Source organism: Bison bison, unplaced genomic scaffold (assembly GCF_000754665.1).
Source record: "Bison bison bison isolate TAMUID 2011002044 unplaced genomic scaffold, Bison_UMD1.0 scf7180017864373, whole genome shotgun sequence".
Classification (NCBI taxonomy): Eukaryota; Metazoa; Chordata; class Mammalia; order Artiodactyla; family Bovidae; genus Bison; species Bison bison.
Window position 1 is genome coordinate 5,522,155 of NW_011494945.1, and position 17,127 is coordinate 5,539,281.

Here is a 17,127-nt window from a genome sequence, read left to right on the forward strand (position 1 = left end):
TCGGCGGGACTCGCCCATTGTGCCACCCGGATAATTATTCAACTCTGCAGCATCCATTGCACCTTTTCCCATTTTTCTTTTCCCCTTGCTATAGCATGCCCCCTAGCTTCGGTACCCTGACGCCTTCTGTTGCACTTGCGGATGATGAACTGGAATAATGGCAAAAAGAAAGCACATCTGACCTGAGCATTCACAACCTATCTTATAGCCGATTTATTAAAGAATCCCCAACTAGACTAGATACTTGAACACGATTCAGTTTGATTCTCTCGTTTTCTATGCAAAGTGTGCCTAGGTTTATATTTTAATTTTTTTTTTTTTTTTGGTGTTATATCCACGTGTTAGCTAAGTCTTGTTTCTGTCCAGGAATTGATGTATTGGTTTATTGGTTATGCAACCCATCTAATGTTCTTTAATTTGTATAGGAGATAACTTTCATTTTCCTAATTGTTGATAGCACTATATCATAGTTACGGACACAGTTTGTCTTTCGAACTCTCAGGAACTGTTTTTTTCCCCCCTTATGCTCTAAGTTTCTGTTAGGAAAAGTGTTTTTCTTTACTGTCCAATATTTGGTACCAAATTTCTCAAGTTTTGAATAAGGAAAGTTTTGTATATCTTTGTTTTTCAGTAATGGAATATTTGATTGCTAATCCTAGGCTTCGGTTGAATGAAAGGAAGCATTTAGTATTTAAGATGGGGTTTTAACTGAAATAACGATACATTTCCTAAATTTATCTAATTTTACTTTTTATTCTCCCTTTGCAATGTCATGTATTTAATTACTTGTCAGAGGATTTCTTCTCATTTTTTTTAACTTCTGTCTGCAAGGATGGGTAGGCTACAATTTTGCATGATCTACCTGAAAGATAAAATATTTTTTAGAAACGGAAGAAACAACTGTTGGTTATTTGATTATTATGCTAAAAACTGTTTACATCTCATTATTTAAAAATAAATGATTCGCTACCAAAAATAAGTGTTTTATTTTTCTTTTTTGTAATCCTCCCTTTCTAGCTTTTCTTGTTTTAGATTGTTGGCATAACCCTCTTGGTAAAACGAATTTGCACATAGGCATTGCAGAGGCAGTTGTTTTAAGGTACAGTAATTGTTTTATGGCACTTGGAAGTGGCCCACGTATAACTTGATGATGTAGAATCAGTTGCTTGTTAGGAAATGACCATGCAGTTTATAAAATGGACACCTTGCCTTGGTTTCCTTATATGTAAATGGAAAAGTCCATTTATGCCACCAGCTGGTATGCATAAATTAAGTAAATATGTTTTCATGATGCTTTTAAATATTTTAAAATACTTATTTACATATTTTAGCTGGTGAATGGTGAAAATATTTCAGTGTAAAATACAGTGAAAAATGTCATTAGGATTTTCTGTGGCATGTTAGAATGGCTGATTTACATTGAATTTTGCTTTGAAACATGGCTCTAAATTGAATGTTTCTCATCCATCATATTTTTAATAATTGCAAATTTAAAAAGTAATAGTTAATACATATATGTAGTTTTCAGTATAGGTTTAGTTAATATTGATGAAAAGTTACATGATTTGGTAATAAAAAGTAGAGTATTGAATAAAGTTTGTGAAAAAGAAAATCTCCGGAAAACATTTAGACCTTTTTCATTGAAAAACTTGCAGAAGACACAATTCAAAATACATTTTCAATTTGTAATACATTGATGTTTGTAGTGTAATGTAATACATTGACTTTGTAATACATTGAAAATACATTGATCATTTGTAAGGTATGATATGGAGCTACTTTATTCAGGTTTGTAAATAACCATATATATGTTCAGAGAGTGTATCAATATAATACCATATTTAATTACACATATCCCTTTATTGTCAGAATAAGGTATTGCCAAGTACTTGATTTTCATTATTACAGTATCTAGTAGCTTTTGATTTCCTTTTTGGAGGGTTAATTCAATTAATTTTCATAGCAAAAACTGCTATTAAAGTATATTATTACTTTTACCAAAACAATACTTTTAATTACTTTGTGGTGAAATTTCATATAAATGATAAGACTATTCAAATATTTTTAAGGTTATTACTGTATAGTTTCCTTTTTAAGAATTAATTTTATGACACTTTTAATGTTTCCTTAAATGACCAACTGAAATTCAGCTGTCATTATTACTTCATAAATACAGTTAACTCAAGATTTCTCTAAGCTCAGGAGATGCCAACTCAGGAGATGCCAACTCAGGAGATGCGGGCTGGATCCCTGGGTCGGCAAGATCCCCTGGAGAAGAAAATGGCAATCCACTGCAGTATTCTTGCCTGGGAAATCCCATGGACAGAGGAGCCTGGGGGCCTGCAGTCCATGGGGTCACAAAGAGTTGATTTGAACATGACTGAGTGACTAAACAACAACTGAAATTGCTAGCATAGTCTTAGCAAATAGTATAGATTTAATTTTTGTTGGACTAATAAAATGAGAGAATGAAGAATATCCATTGATTTAGTGTACCATGTAGAGAAATTTTAAAAGATATATCAAATTTTCAATTCAGAAAGCATACAGCTTTATCTCAAGAGAAAAGAAAAAAAATGTATTGGGAAGTTCTTTGAACTTCACTTACCTATTCAGGTATAATTCCTTTACCCACACATTTTTTGAACTAGCATTAGAGATTGCATAATGTATACGTTGCCAACCTTTCATTTATGAGATGATAATTTCTTCTTACCTCTTATAGGTCACTTCATGAAAATGTACACTGAAGGCTTTTTTTTTTTAAAATTCCTAAATTATATGAGTATAGAAGTGTGTATGATTCTTTTTTACATACTTCATTTTTCCAGTAAAATATTAATAAAAAGATGTATATAGATTGTATCCTGTGGTAAATGTGCCCAAATACCTAATTTTAAGTGACCTTTAGTGTAGAGCTTTTGCTTCCCTGGTGGCTTAGAGGGTAAAGCATCTGCCTGCAATGTGGGAGACCCAGATTCAATCCAAGACCTAGGTTCAATCCCTGGGTCGGGAACATCCCCTGGAGAAGGAAGTACCCACTCCAGTATTCTTGCCTGAAAAACCCATGGACCGAGGAGCCTGGTAGGCTACAGTCCATGGGGTCACAAAGAGTTGGGACACGACTGAGTGGCTTCACTTCACTTGAAGAATTTTGTGTTTTTAGTCTGTCACACTTAGTTTATAATTTTGAATCTTTGTGTATTGGTAGTTTGTAACTTCCAATACAATTTATTATATTTTTAACTTGTAAAATGGTTTAGAACTTGGAACTTTCTCTGAAGCAAATTGCTTGGTGGTTAGATTTTCAGACAACTCACCAAATTTAACCCATAATCAACTTGACTGATAGGAGTAGACTAATAATATTAGAGAGTTGTAAAGTTATGTTAATAATATTGAAAGTCCCTTTGATACTGTGTATAACAGTCTTTCTGTGGGAAAATCAGTATCTACCTTGAAATTCTAGAAATACATTTTTTTGTGTTAGATGTGACAGTTTTATTAGGAACTTGTCCTCTGACACTCATTGGACATGAAGAAGATCTTCCTCAGCGTTATATCATCTTGGGCAAGAGGTTAGAGTATGAGAAACTGGAAGGAGCTAGGATCGTCTTTGTAACGTTGAATAAGTAATTTTACCTCTTAAGGTCTTTGGTTTTCTCATTTATAAATTGAGAAGGTCGAGGTAGATGATCTCTGAGGTTCCTTTTGGTTACAAAGAAAATTCAAAGGTGTTTCGAAGCTAAGTGTAACCCTTTGTTCTGAGAGTTCATTTTCCCTTTCTAATGTCACTGCTTATATACTTTCTGTCAGAAAATTTATTCTTTCTGGATCTACTTCTGAAAAGATTATACTGTTAATCTTTTTCTCATATACCTATTCTTGGAAGCAAGACTTTTTAGATTTTTAAAGTTGTTAATGGCTGCTGTTTTGTTTGCGTTTGTTTTCATTTTTTTTTTAAACTCCCAGCACCACCAAGAAACAGAATTAAGATGATTTTCTTTGCTTTCCTCTTTAGAGTTTTTTACTGACAGCCTATATGTGAGTCAAGGTATACTTTAATTATACTTTGGAGAAAGAGCATACCCAGTGTGTCTCCAGAGAAATTTTTTTAGAAGGCAAAATATTGAAATGAAGGTTGTGGAGTCGGTATATGAAGGTAAAGAGATGTCATACGGCTTGATAATAGAGTTGACAGATAATGTGTGGGGAGACGTGGGTTCAATCCTTGGATCAGGGCAATCCCCTGGAGAAGGAAATGGCAACCCACTCCAATATTCTTGTCTGGAGAATTCCATGGACAGAGGAGCTGGTTGGGCTACAGTCCAAGGGGTTACAAAGGGTTAGACATGACTTAGTGATAAAACAACAACGACTCTGTATTTTTATTTGCTAAATGTGGCAGCCTTACCTTGGATGCTGTGATACTTTGGGCAGAACAAGAGTGTGGGTGTGGGGCTTCCCAGGTGGCACTGGTGGTAAAGAACTGCCTGTCAATGCAGGAAACCTAAGAGATGGGGGTTTGATCCCTAGGTTAGGAAGATCCCCAGGGGAGGGCTTGGCAGTCCACTCCAGTATTCTTGCCTGGAGAATCCCATGGACAGAGGAGCCTGGTGGGCTACAGTCCATAGGGTCGCAAGGAGTTGGATGCGACTTAGCATGCATGCATGCGTGGTGTGTGGTTGGAGGCAGAGTGAGAAAATCGTCTTCCCTGAGGACAGAACAGTTTTGTTGTTGTTATTTTGGTTGGTTGCTTTGCTTTGCTCTGCTTCATTTCTGTGTTTCTAACACTTGTTCTTTAAGCTAAATGGATATTTGAGCTGATATAATTGGAACAGAGGAGCAGGTAACTAATTCTCTTAGGGAGGTGGTAAGATCAAGATGCTGTGAGAAAAGAGGTCATGAAACACAGCTCTGTTTTTCATATACACTGGAGTATTTTGTAGGTTTTAATTAAGTTCTTATTTGGAGGTTAATAATATTTAAGAGTAACAGGTAATATGGTCTCCTGAGAGGAAAAGAAGTACCATTGCTTGCTTGCTCTATGTGCAAGCTACTGTATAGATAGTTATATTTATTATCGTATTTATTTGATATCATAGTCTTATGAAGATTTTATGGAGGAAGAGGGTTAACTGAATTAAACAAGTTTATTCTGCTCAGTAGAAGCACAGGTTCTCTGGAAACCACTCTCTTCCCTTTCCCCAGTAAGTTACTACTGAAGCAGCCATTTTAGTAGCTTGATAGTAGTAATTCTGCTTGCCTCCTACTACCTTCTACCCTGATTTCTGAGGGTAGTACGTAGTAGTAAATAAGGTATTGGTGATTGTCAAAATCACCACTAAATTTTGACAATTTAGTGGTGATTATCTCATGCTAAACCAGTTATTCATTTAACACGTAATTGTTGGGGGCCAACTAGGTGCTAGACACAGAGAATAAAGAGTAATACAGAGGTCTTGATTCTTTTGGAGTTAATAGTATGGTAAGAGTCAGAAAGTAAAAACATGCACATGTTTATTATTGGACTGTGATGAGTGCTATAAGGGACAAGAACAGGCAACCTAGTTACCTTGAGAATCAGGGACAACTTTGAGGAAAGATGGGTGGACATTAGCTATGTGAAAAAGGAAGAGAATGTGAAGAATACATGGAAAATGATTTTGAGATGGGAAAGAGCTTAGTAGGTTCAAGAAACCAAAAAAGGCCAGAGTTGTTAAAGCTGAGCAGGAGGGATTGTGGCTTGATAGGTGGTTGTGGAGGTAAACAGGAGCCTGATCGTGCAAGGCTACAGAAGTTTTGGTTCAGTGAAAGTTATGGATTTTTATTGTAAGTGTATTGGGGAAGGCCATAAAGGATTTTAATAAGGGTAATCACTGAATCAAATCTGACTTTTAAAAAGATCACTGTGGCTTAGAGGGGGTCAAAGAGATCAGTCACAATTCTGCCCATTTTTGTACTTTATTGGTTTAGTTCCAGACACTGCATTGAGCTGGGTATTCAGGTTTTCCTGGGTCCCAAGTGTCCAGAGAATGGAATAATTTGTTTTCTCCTCAGTGGCTGAAGCTGTAAGACACAGAACTGAGAAACTGTTACTGGCTTTGTTTCTTGCCAGGTGAAGTATTTAAGTAGGGGCATCTTGAAGAAAGAATAAGAAGCAAATACACAGAGTCCTGGCTGTGTTCAAGTGTCTTTGTCCATGGTCCTGAGATTGGGTTACAAAAGGCACCGTAATATCTCTGTAATAAGTCGTGCTTTTTACATAAACTGGTTGGAATGATATTTTTGGTACCTGGCAACCAGTTGAATCCTCTCATGGATTTAGTAATTGGTACAAGGTCACAATGCTAGTAAAAATGGTAGAGGTGGAACTTGAACAGAGATTTCAAAGTCCCATTTTTTCCTATTGCCCTATGCTGTCAAGCCACCACTCCTTAAATTCGTGATTCTAAAGGGATTCTAAGGACGTGGGTGTTGAGTGTGATGACATCTGTTGGATGATGGCAGCAGTGCTTTATTTTGTTTGTTTGTCAATGGGACAGCTTCCTGACATTATTTTCTCTTAAGTAAGTTACTCAGGTCTACTCTAATAAGTTAATCTTTCTGTAACGATTAACTCATTAAAAAAAAAAAGGAAAAGCCTTGTGTGTCAGGAAGTGGATTAACTTATTTGATTCTTCTACTGAAAAATATGAAGTCTGTTATGTTTTCCTGTTAGACTACAAAAATAAGCTTTTTTGTTTTCCACTCCTTGATGAGACATATGTTGCATTGTATCTGGGTTTTTTGTTTGTTTTGATAAATTTTTGTAACATAAATGTGCTTTATCTCCAGATAAAGCTGGAGAATTTTAGAAAGGTTAAGCAAAATGGGAGGAATGGGAGAAGCATTTTATATTTTAGTTGAAGGCTAGCACACATTTATTTTAAAAGCCAAAACAGAAGCTGTGTGTGATATATCATAATACATGGCTAGAAGACATTTTCAAAGAACACTCTTTTGGTTTCATTGGTTTTTCTCTGTTGATTTTCCTTTCTCAATTTCATTGATTTCTGCTCTGTGTGTGTTTTTTGTTTTTTTTTTTTTTAATTCTTCTGATTAATTTAGACTTATACTGCTTTTTCTAGTTTCCTAGAGTGGAAGCTGAGCTTATTGATTTTAGATCTTCTTTCCTAATATGTACATTCAGTGCTGTAAATTTCCCTTTAAACCTTGCTTGCGATAGATCCCACACATTTTGACAAGTGATATTTTCATTTTCATTTACTTCAAAATACTCAAAAATTTATCTTAAGACTTCTTTGACCCATATGTTATTTAGAAGTGTGATGTTAAAATATTTGGGGATTTTCCAGCTGTCTTTATGGTATTACTTTCCAGTGTAATTCCATTGTGGTCTGAGTGTATGTGTTGTATGATTTTTGTTCTTTGAGGGAGAGAGAGGGTGTTTTACCGACCAGGATATGGTCTGTCTTGGTGAATGGTCTGTGTGAGCTTGAGAAGAATCTGTGTTCTGTGTTGTTGAGTGAAGTACTATGTAAATGTCAGTTACATCCAGTTGACTGAAGAATCTGCTCAGTTCAACCCTATCCTTGTGAATTTTCTGCCTGTTGGATCTGTCAATTACTGATAGAGAGGTGTTCAAGTCTCTATAATAGTGAATTCATCTATTTCTCCTTGAAGTTCTATCAAATTTTGCCTCACATATTTTGGTACTCTGTTGTTAGATATATATTGATTGGCCAGAAAATTCCTTTGGTTTTTTAAGTAAAAATGGAAGACACGTTTTCCATTTTCACCAGTAACTTTATTGAACAACATTTTCACCATTTTGTTCCACTACCTTCTGCCATTTTCCAGGCAACTTCATAATTCCATCTTCCCAAAACTTTTTTATCTTTTTGAGCAAAGAACTGTTCCAGCTGCCTTTTACAGTCTTTCAGGCAATTGAAATTTTTTCTCTCAAGAGAATTTCGTAAAGACCAAAATGGACATCTGAAGGTGTGATGTCTGGTGAATATGGCAGAGGAATCAGAACTTCAGTCAAACTGTTAACAGTTTTTGCCTGGTCATCAAAGAAACATGCAGTCTTTCATTATCCTAATGGAATATAATGTATTTTCTGTTGAATAATTCTGGATGCTTTTCATCAGCTGCTGCTTTCAGTTGGTCTGACTAGGAGCATTACTTGTTGGAATTAATCATTTGGTTTTCAGAAAGAGCTCATAGTAGAGGACTCCTTTCCAATCCCACCATATACACAACAAAACAGCACCTTCTTTGGATGAAGACTAGCCTTTGGTGTGGTTGGTCATGGTTCATTTCGCTTGCTACACGATCTCTCCCATCACACATTATTGTCCAGTGTTCACTTTTCATCATCTGTCACAATTTGTTTTTAAAATCAAATTTTTTTTTTTACATTTAAGTAGAAATGTGGAACTACTTTTCAGTATTTTTTTTCACTTATGTGGAACCCAAACATCAAATAATAACATAACCAAGCTGATGCTAATGATTTTTAGTGCTTGATCCAGATATTTTGAGTATGTTGGCTTTCTCCTTCATGGTATAATGTTGACTGTTTTCAGTTAATGTCTTGGTTTGATCGTTAGCTTCAACTGGTCTACCTGACTGTGGAGCATCGTCCAGGGAGAGATCCTCAGCACCAACTTTGTAGATCACTTTTGACACATTTGATCAGTCACAGCACCTTCCCCATGCACTGTGAAAATATTTTTTCCATTTAAGTTTCATTTTACCTTTCTTGAAATAATAATCCTAAAGGAAATCAGTCCTGAATTTTCATTGGAAGGACTGATGCTGAAGCTCCAGTACTTTGGCCACCTGATGCGAAGAAGTGACTCATTTGAAAAGACCCTGACGCTGGGAAAGATTGAAGGCAGAAGGAGAAGGGGACGACAGAGGATGAGATGGTTGGATGGCATCATCAACTCAATGGACATGAGTTTGAGTAAACTCCGGGAGTTGGCGATGGACAAGGGAGTCCATGGGGTCACAAAGAGTCGGACACAACTGAGCGACCAAACTGAACTGACTGAAATAATAAAACATAATATGCTGAGAAGCTTGCTTTTTTCTTCCATATTCAATATTAAAATGGCTACACAAAAATTCACCTCTTTTGATAATTTTTTTTTAAATGCATGCTGATATGACAGCTGTCAAATTATAAGCTAACAAATTATTTTGAATGAAGTTAAAGACAACTAACCAGCCACTAGGGCTGTCTTATAGGAAAAACTGAACGAAACTTTTGGCCAATCCAATACATTAAGGATTGTTATGTCTTCTTAGAGAATTTATACCCTTATCATTATATAATGCCCTTCTTTATCCTTGAGATACTCCCCTGCTTAGAAGTCTGCATTCTCTGAAATTCTGTGTCTTTATATTTAAAGTGAGTTTCTTGTAGACAACATTTGGTTGAGTCTTTTTTCTTGTTTATTATTCTTAGTGTATTCTGATATTCTCTTTTAATTGGTGTGTTTGAATCATTCATGTTTAAAATAGCTATTGATATAGTTGGATAACTACCATATCTGTAAATGTTTTGTATTCATTGTATTTGTTCTTTTAAAATATTTAGAATGTTGGAACTTTTGAAATATTTGACTAGTTTAAAAGAGCAGTGGAATAGATAAAAATTAGAATTGTTCTAAAATTTAAGACATAGATTGATTTAAAATAAAGATGTGTTATTAGCAGTCCCCTGAAGAAACAGAATGGTTACCCATGTGGCCAAATTGCTCTTGACTTAAAGGTGACACCAGTAATAACAGGGGCACCATTTTTTGAGCACCTGTTATGTGCTAGGCACTGTTCTAGGCATATGATGTAATTCTCACAACAACCCAGGGGAGAGATGTAATTCTCACTTATCAGATCAAAACTAAGGTTTGGGCATAGTCTGCAACAGTCTTTCACAATCGTAGCCACAATCTAACTGCCTGGTCTCTCATGCTTACTCCTGACTCAGGTATCCTCTAGATGTAGTGGAAAAATGGGATTATTTTGATTTAGTTGGTAGGTGGCAAAATTGGACATATGTGTTAGGGGTTGGTTCCAGAGTTCAAACCACTTGTGGAGTAAAAATCATGTACCAAATTATTGTACCATAAATACAAAGAGTTGAATGAAAATGGCTATGTCATATCCTTTTGATGAAAATCTAATTATTTTCCCAACAATTTGTACACAATTGAAAGTTTACTGAATTGTAGAGAAAAGAGTACTTTGCTTTAAGATGATCTCAAATGCTAAGTGATTTGGTGGTATTAGAAACAGAGAAGTCCAAAAAAAGGAGTAAATTTTCTTTGAAGAATGAGGAGTTAATGATGGTGAAATTGGTTTTGGATATATTGAAAATGAGTTAATAAGACATTGTGTTGCAGTCTGTCAGACAGATAGCATAGGTTTGAGTGTTTACAGGGATGTTAGGGTTGTTTATATCAGTAATTTAAAGGGATAGTTCAAAATCTGGACATAGATGGATTTATGAAGAAGAGAAAGTATAGAATGAACTAGGGCATAACAAAACTGTTGACTCATTATTTACAGAGTGGAAATTTAAAAGACAGCAGAGGATGCTGATGATGTGATCAGAGAAGATGTAATCATTATGAATATAATGGTATTCATATCAGAATATTATTCTGATATGACCCTTCAGTTGGGACCAGAGGATAAAGTAAGGCCTTGTGATCTGGGCAATTCTCTTTGGAACAGGGATCTGAAATGCTAGTGAGGTAGGAAGGGAAGCAAAGCCAAAAGTATGTTGATGGTTTTGAAAATAGAGAAGAACTAAAGGATCACAGGGACTTGATAAGGACAAAGAAAGTTAATAGTGAGGAATTGGAGGGGTGAAATAGGATATTTCAGTCAGAGAGGAACATTTCACAGATGGAGATCTTAGAGGCAGAACTCTGAGAGTCTATGTAGACACTGATGTGCTTAGTAGTAGAAGGGAAGGGGCCACTCCTCAGTCCTCAGGACTGGAAGCACTGATGTTTGAGCACTCAAGAGAGAGAAGGTATATTTTAAGAAGCTTTGCTGTGAGTCTGTATGCCTCTAACCATTGCTCTGGGGTCAGCAGGCAGTGCATGCCACATCATTTGAGGTAGGAATCTTGGAGGGAGGAAAAGGGTCATGCTTTACTTGTGAATGATCAATTATAAATGTAGTTGTCTTCTTCTTTGCAAAAATAAGTGTTTTTTCTTTGTAATAGAAGCAGTCAACAATTGTTGGAGATCAGTGTTAATATAATTTTTATCATCAGTATAGTCATGGAAGTAAATGAAATAAAGATTGTCTCTTAATGGTTATGTATATAAAGGACTTAGTTTCATTGACATTAAAAAGAAGATTTAAGTTTCTATTTTGTAATTTTATGCTAAGTACAGAAAGATGACAGTAATGACCTGTCATCAGTTGAACATGAATTTTAATGTATATTTCTTGTAGTAGAGATGGATTTCTGAGTTCTCTAATTTGAAATTAATTAAATCTGCTCATTAAAAGTCTGCCTGTTATGTGAGAGGTCATATTAAGAGCAGAAACTGCTGGCTTAAATAATATTTACTCTAATATCCTTATGGAGTCTTTTTTAGGATAAAATGAGATAATTGTTATAAAAAAGTCTTCTGAAACAAGTCCAAATTAATGTAAGTTCTAACTGTTTTAGGCCCATATGGGACTAGGACCATGGATAAGGTCATAATTTACATTTTTAATGAAATATTTAGTATGGTATTTAAATGTTTCTAATGTAATAAATGACTGGAATAAATAAAAAATATTTGTTTTGGTATTCATCAGTTTATCTTTATTATTTTTAAGTAACTCCCTATACCAGTAATACTAGTAATGATTTATTGAAAATTAAGTAACTTCTTTTCAACTTTTTTTGTGTCTGTTTGAATCTGTTTTTCATCAGCACCTGCCTCCTCAAATGATAAAATTATCTATAATTGACCTTATTTGAGGATTATAGCGAGGCGGTCAAGTCCTTTAATTTAAGATATAGATGTATCTTACTTTAAGAACATTTAACATGAAACTGCTAATGGAGTGAATATAGATACAAATACGAAAAAAGGTCCGAGGACTGAGTCCTAGAGTACTCTTAAGATTTGGAAATAGAGAAGTTGTGAAGGAGGCAGGAGGAAAGCCAGGAACTTGAGGTTTCCTGAAAGCCACAATAAGTAATTTCAAGGAATGAACAACTATTAAGAGGTTTAGTGAAAAGAGACTTCAGAATTAACCGCTGGATACAGCAGATAATTGACCTTAGTCAGATGGTTTGCTACAATGCTGGAAATGAAAGCCCGAATAGGACAGATTTAAGTGAGAATTGCAGGAGAAAAATCAGAGAACTAATTCAAAGAATTTTGCCAAAAAGGAGAGCCAAGAAATCAGGAAGTGGGGGATTAAATGGCTAAAGGCAGAAATAGGACCAAGAGAAGTTTGTTTTTGTTGTTGCTGTTTTTTAAGATGGATGAAATTATAGCATGTCTCTATATTGATGACAGTGATCTAGTAGAGGGAAAACAGTGATGTAGAAGAAAGAGGGGATAATTAATCCCTACTGCTTAAATAAGATTTTGGAACTGGCCTGGAACTTTTGCCACCACGTGAAATGGTATCTGTGGAGAAATTTTTCACTTCAACATAGGCAGATTACAAATGACTAGTTACCCAATTCATCTGCTGTTTTATACTTGTAGATTACTTTTAGTGATGAGATGGAAATTGTTAAGGCTACATACTTAACAGTTTCCTATTGTGATAACTGCATTTATTTTCAAGTAAGGAATAGGATAGATAATAATATGCTAATAATAGCAGATCTCACTGATCTACTTGAGCTTGTCTGAATTTGCATTGTTTTAATCCATTAGTTTTAAAGATTTTTTGCTTGCACATTTCCAGAAAGAAAATGTACTCTTTTACACATTGAAGTTGAGTAGTATAATGTTACTGTTGTAAGTTTAAATCATTTTCTTGTTAACAGGTAATAGCAAATAAGCATTTATAGCAGGATATGAGCATTAACTATATTGGAATAAATGGTTATTGCTATTTGACTAAATGAGTTTTTGAGAGCTATATCAGAATATAATTGATGTACAATTGGATAAGTTTTGACTTATGGATACGCTTTGAAATCATCATTACAATCAATATAATGACCCCCCCACACACAAACCAATTTTCTGTTCTTTGTTTGTAATTCCTGCATCCTGTCTTTCCTTACTCCTTCCATCAATCCCAATCCCTACCCTAAGCAAAACCACTAATCTGCTATCTGACATAATAGGTTGGTGTGTATTTTCTGAAACTTGATATGAACAGAATCATACAGTGTAGAGTCTTTTTTGTTTGGCTGCTTTCATTTAGTGTAATGACTTAAAAATTTATCTGTATTTTCATATCCATCATTAGTTCATTTTTTACTGAACACTATCCCATTTTATAAACATTGTTCCAGTGGATAACAGTTTGTTTTTTATTGGTCTGTTGGTGATCATTTGGGTTTCCAGGTTTTGATTATTACAAATACAGCTGCTGTGAGTTTTCAAAGAAAGTACCAAAGTGTCTTTCAAAGTGGTTATGTCATTTCATAGTATTTCTACAAGCAGAGTAGGAGTTTAGTTGCTCCACATTCTTGCCATTTTAGTTTTAGCCATTCTAATAGGTGTGTAGTGGTATCTCCTTGTGACTTTAATTTGTGTTTTGCTAAAGAGTAATGAGGGCTTCCCGGGTGGCTCAGCTGGTAAAGAATCTGCCTGTAATGTGGGAGACCTGGGTTTGATCCCTGGGTTGGGAAGCTCCCCTGGAGAATCAAAAGGCTACCCAACTGCAGTATTCTGTCCTGGAGAATTCCATGGACTATATAGTCCATGGGGTTGCAAAGAGTCGGACATGACTGAGCGACTTTCACTTTTAAAGACTAATAATGTTGATCATCTTTTTAAATGTTATTTGTATATTTTCTTTTGTGAAGTATCTGTTCAAATATCTGGATATTTACCTTTGGGTTGTTTTCTAATTGAATTTTATTGTCTTTATTTGTGTTAGTTGCTCAGTCGTGTTGGATTCTTTCATGGACTGTAGCCCACTAGGCTTCTCTGTCCATAGGATTTTCCGGGTGGAATAGGTTGCCATTCCCTTCACCAGGGGCTCTTCCCGGATTGAACTCAGGTCTCTTGAATTGCAGGCAGATTCTGTACCATCTAAGCTACCAAGAAAGGTTTCTTCATTCTAGATACATCAAATATGTGATTTACAAATATTTTCTCACAACCTGTAAATTGTCTTTTCATTCCCTTAATGAGAAAGCAGAAGTTCTTAATTTCGATGAATTCTGGTTCAAAAATTTCTTTTTTTATGGATTGTGCTGTTGGTGTTACATCTAAAAAATCTATGCCTAAGTCAAAGCAGTAAAAATTTTCTTTTTTCTAGACGTCTTATAGTTTTACATTCTACATTTAGGTATGTGACTCATTTGTACATGGTAAGAGGTAAGGATCTAAGGTTTTGTTTTTTTTTAATAGCGATATCCAATTGTTGTAGCACCATTTAAAAAAAAAAAGAATGTCAACTTTGTATCTGTGGAAGGAATCAGCTGACCAAATAATTCATCAGTTGGATTATTTCTGGACTCTTTTCTGTTCTATTGGATATTTGTCTCTCTTCATACCAGTACTACACTACCTAGAATAGTGTGGCTTTATAATAAGTATTGAAGTCGAGTAGTATAAATCCCTTAATATTGCTTTTCTTTTTCAAAGGACAATGTATTTCTTCTTTTGTGAGGTTCACTAAACCTTGTGTCTTTTCAGGATTTTTCCATTTCATGTAAGATGTGGAATTTATTAGTATAAGTTGTATGATATTTCCTAACGGTTCTTTTAATATCTGTAGAATCTATAGTGATAGCACTCCTATCATTCCTCAGATACTGTCAGTTTATATACTCTTTATATGCCACCCTTCCCCATCAGCCTGGCTAGTGGGTTATCGTTTTTTATTGACGTTCTCATTATTTTTCTGTTTCAATGACTTTTGCTTTCACCTTCACTATTTCCTCTCTTTTGCTTACTTCCAGTTTAATTTGCTTTATTTTTTCTAGTTTGTTGAGGTGAAAATAGTCGAGGCCATTCATTTAAGACCTTTCTTGTTTTCCAGTGTAGACATTTTAATGCTGTAATTTTCCCTTTATGTACTACTGCTTTAGCTGCTTCCCTCATACATTATGATACTTTTGTTTTCATTTTCATTCAGTTCAAAACAACTATTTTTTCCCTTTTTATTTCAATTGGAGTTATTTGGAAATATATTTCCTAGCCTTCAACTATTTGAGGATTTTCCATAGATCATTTTGTTGTGATTGCTAATGTAATTAGATTGTGGTCAGAAAACATACCTTGTAGGATTTAAATCCTTTTACATTTATCCTTATTTTATGACTTAAAAGTGGTATCTCTTGGTAAATGTTATTTGTATACTTGTAAGACTTAAAAATGTGTTTTGTATTGTTTTGGGACAGGATGTTCTATAAAGTTCAATTATCAAGTTGGTTAATGGTGTTCTCGCTTACTGACTGTCTGCTTGGTCTATTAGTGATTGAAAGATGTTGAAATTTTTAGCTATATCTATGGACTTTTCTGTATTATATTGTACTTCTGTTACTTTTTACTTTATTGAATCTATTTATTTGTAAAGTAAATAAACATTTTAGATTATGATGTATTCATGATGAATTGACAGCTTTGTTAGTATGAATATCTCTGGTAATATCCTTTCTCCAAAATCAACTTTGTCTGATATTAATGTAGTCACTCCAGCTTTTTTTTTTTTTTCTTTAGCATGGTATATCTTTTTCTGTCCTTTTACTTTTAACTTCTTTGTGTATTCATATTTAAAATTGTTTCTTATAGGCAGCATGTGGATGGGTCTTGTTTTTTAATTCAGTCTTACAATTTCTACCTTTTAATTGGCATGTTCAGATCATTTATGGTTAATGTGATTATTGATGACAGAGTTTAAATCTACCATTTTGTTATTTTCCTTTTGTTGTAATGTTCATAAATGTCTTATTTCCCTTTTCATTTTCTTTTAGTGTGAGTAAATTTTAAAAATTTATGGCTATGCTGGGTCTTCATTGCTCTGTGGATTTTTATCTAATTGTGGTGAACTGGAGGTACTCTCCAGTTGTAGTGCACAGGCTTCTCATTGCAGAGCACATGCCTTATGGCACGTGGGCTTCAGTAGTTGCAGTAAGTGGGCTCAGTAGTTGTGGTTCCTGGGCTTTAGAGTACAGGCTGAATAGTTGTGGCTCACAGGCTTTGTTGCTCCATGACATGTGGGATCTTCCCAGACCAGGGATCAAACCCATGTCTCCTGCATTGGCAGGCAGATTCTTTACCACTGAGCCACCTGGGAAGCCTGAGTAATTTTTTTTTAATGATTCTGTTTTTTCTCCTTTGTTGGCTTAATAGCTGTAACTCCCTGTGATATTTTAGTATTTGTTTTAGAGTTTTAAGTATACATTATTAACTTATCATAGCTTACTTTTAGGTGGAATGGTGAATTTTTCACAAATCAGTTCGTTCAACTTTCAGATTATGTCACTGCTGCTGCTAAGTCTCTTCAGTCATGTCCGACTCTGTGTGACCCCATAGACGGCAGCCCACCAGGCTCCCCCGTCCCTGGGATTCTCCAGGCAAGAACACTGGAGTGGGTTGCCATTTCCTTCTCCAATGCATGAAAGTGAAACGTGAAAGTGAAGTCACTCAGTCGTGTCTGACTCTTCATGACCCCATGGATTGCAGCCCACCAGGCTCTTCCGTCCATGGGATTTTCTAGGCAAGAGTACTGGAGTGGGTTGCCATTGCCTTCTCCAGGAGTCATATCTACCTGGATTCAAATCCCAGCCATGACACTTAGTGTAGAAGGTATACTTCCTATACCGTAGTCTTCTTATCTGTAAAATGGAGTTAAACTCTTTCATAGACTGGTACCTGACATACAGTAAGCACTATAATTTGTAGCTGCTTTTATTAAAAATTATGTTGATGAAAATCTCTTATGAATCCTAGC

General features: G+C 35.1%; 1 protein-coding gene across 1 annotated transcript in view; it reads left to right on the forward strand.

Annotated features, from left to right (window-relative positions):
* WASF1 (WAS protein family, member 1) overlaps window positions 1-17,127 on the forward strand; it is a 71,411-nt gene that overhangs the window by 1,109 nt on the left and 53,175 nt on the right. The gene's annotated exons all lie outside the window — the stretch shown is intronic.